Raw genomic sequence first — 2,525 nt, forward strand, 5'->3', positions numbered from 1 at the left:
CGCCAGGAACGGCCAAATACATGCAAACATTTTCTTTATAACATCTTCTGTTCGGAATTAAAAATCATATCTTATGAATATAGATTAACCAAACATTTTACGCAGTTTCATAAACTTGGCAAGTCTCAGCCGAATATATGGTACTGTGGTCCTTTGGCGATTAATAATGGATTTGGATTTATTATTTTACATTTTAATAAAATATAAAATGAAACTAAACAAAATGACATTTTAAAAACTTATTTGATAGGAAGAGTTATGATAACGTGTTCGGGACGAGTGTTCAAAAATTTTATCGCACCAGCCATTACAAAAGTCGCATTAAAATGTAAAAATTCCGCCAAATTAATTTTGGTAAAAAGACCATAAGGTACTATGAAGTATTGAGGTTAAAATTAATCCTCCAAATTAGTGGAAAAACACTCTTAAATAACATTAAAACTACTATTAAAATGTAAATTAATCCACCAAATTCATTTTTTATCTCCAGTCTTACAAGACGACTACGTTAGTGCATTGGCGAATTATTTAAAATTTTTATGAAACTTTTCTTTTTTTTGTGTGTGTATTTTTAAGGCTTAATGATGCTAATTAGGATTTTGTGGAATTAATGTCCCTATCTTAATGGCGACAATGGAGAATATTGTTCTTTCTTTCTTTTATTTTGTTTTTGCTTTTTTATTTGTTTTTTATCCTATCGGACCTGTACTGATGAAGATTTTTGGAAATAATCATGACTGAGATTATCAGAGGGAAATGTTATTTGAAAACACTGATAGAGACCATTCTAATAGAGACTTTTGAGAATTTTTCTCTTTGCGAAATGTTTTTTTTTTTTTTTTTGTACTGTTGTCCTCATTTAAATGGGAACTTAAAAAAAAAATGTTGTCCTTACTCTGATCTTAATGGTATTTTCACTCTGAACTTTTTGGTATTGTAATCAGAACCGTTTACGTTATTTAGAAACAGTTGATTTCCTTCTGATGGGGATATTAAAGGTTTGATGTCCTCACTCTAAAGGGACATTATTAGAATCAGGATTTGTAGTGATTGTTGACCCTATTTTGGGACGATATCTCCGGTAAGAAGCTATACATTATACAATAATTTAGATAACCAGTGTAGCGCTGGATATTATTTGACGGAGATCGGAATTATAAGGGAACTGTTTCACTTTATTTAAGAATAGTTGACCTCACTCGAACTGGATTTTTTGGGAATTTTACACAAACTAACTTCTTTAGAACTCCTGAACGTTTTCGTGATTTATTTTGTGTGATTTTTTGGGTGTCTTCCCAGTTTCGCCGACATTTCATTTACCCCCCCCCCCCTTCCCCCTGATTTTCAGTTTTAATCATACCTTTTGATACATTTAAAGGGGCAGGCAATTTGAAATGTCAGGGAAACTGGAGACAAACCATTTTTTAGTAACTATTTGACTTCTGCCTGTGTTGACCGTTAACTTGAACCGATTGAAAAAAAACTACATCAACGTGAGCGGAGCCGCGGGTAAAAGCTAGTAGTTAATAAATGGTTTGAAACAAAATATGAGAGGTGTTTACAAACGTCTGAAACAATTGGGTATGCTTATAAAAAATTACTAAACATACCTTGTTCCACAACGCAAAATTCCGACTTACGCGAGGTGTCTTGGAACGCATCCCTCGCGTAAGTCGGGACTCGACTAAATTTAAATGAAATATCAAGTTTAAATATTATTATCGAACACATTTTCAAATCAACATTTGCAAGAGAATAATAAAAAAACGAGCTGATGTGTGCATCACATGACTTCCTTTTACTCCAATTTAATGTCATTTCCCCATTACTGGCAATTGTAATGTGATTCAATAGTTTACTTTCGAAATATCACCTACAGTGGCCAAATTGAAACAGATTTTTAAAAAAAAATCGGCTAATTTGTCGCCAAATGCCCGGGGAAGGCTTCCGAACTCCTCCTAACATCACCAAAGATCGTCGTCAAAGATGGATTAGACTTTCGTTTTAGAATTTCAGTTTTGAAAAATTGCCGGTGTAGTGTCCCTCAAGGGAGGGGCGATAGCCTTCCTTGCCCTGAACCAATGGATATCATCAAAAAGCTTAATCTGCAAAGGGCCTCGAATTTCTCTCTGTAACATAACCAAAGATCGTCTAAAACAATTTTGAAAAATTTCCAAGTGACAGCCCCGTAACCCCCCCCCCCCTCCCATCATATTTAGAAGTAACAATTGAGGTTAAAGTTTCGATTTTAAGGAACGGTAGGGGGACTGCCCTTAAAACTACAAATTTCAAACATTTCCAAAAGTGGACCCCTGATTTCTCTTCTTTAAACACCACCAGTCTAGAATTGCATTTTTAGAGTGACAATTTAGGAAATTTCTGATGGAAACCCATCGGACTCCCTTTTCCTAATGCAATCAGATAACTGTTACGTTTTTAAATTTTCAAGTTTGAAAAATGAAAGTGGAGTGCTCCCGAATCTCTTCTGCCCCTAACATAACCAAAATTCCTCTAAAATGCATTTT

Source organism: Uloborus diversus, chromosome 2 (assembly GCF_026930045.1).
Source record: "Uloborus diversus isolate 005 chromosome 2, Udiv.v.3.1, whole genome shotgun sequence".
Classification (NCBI taxonomy): domain Eukaryota; kingdom Metazoa; phylum Arthropoda; class Arachnida; order Araneae; family Uloboridae; genus Uloborus; species Uloborus diversus.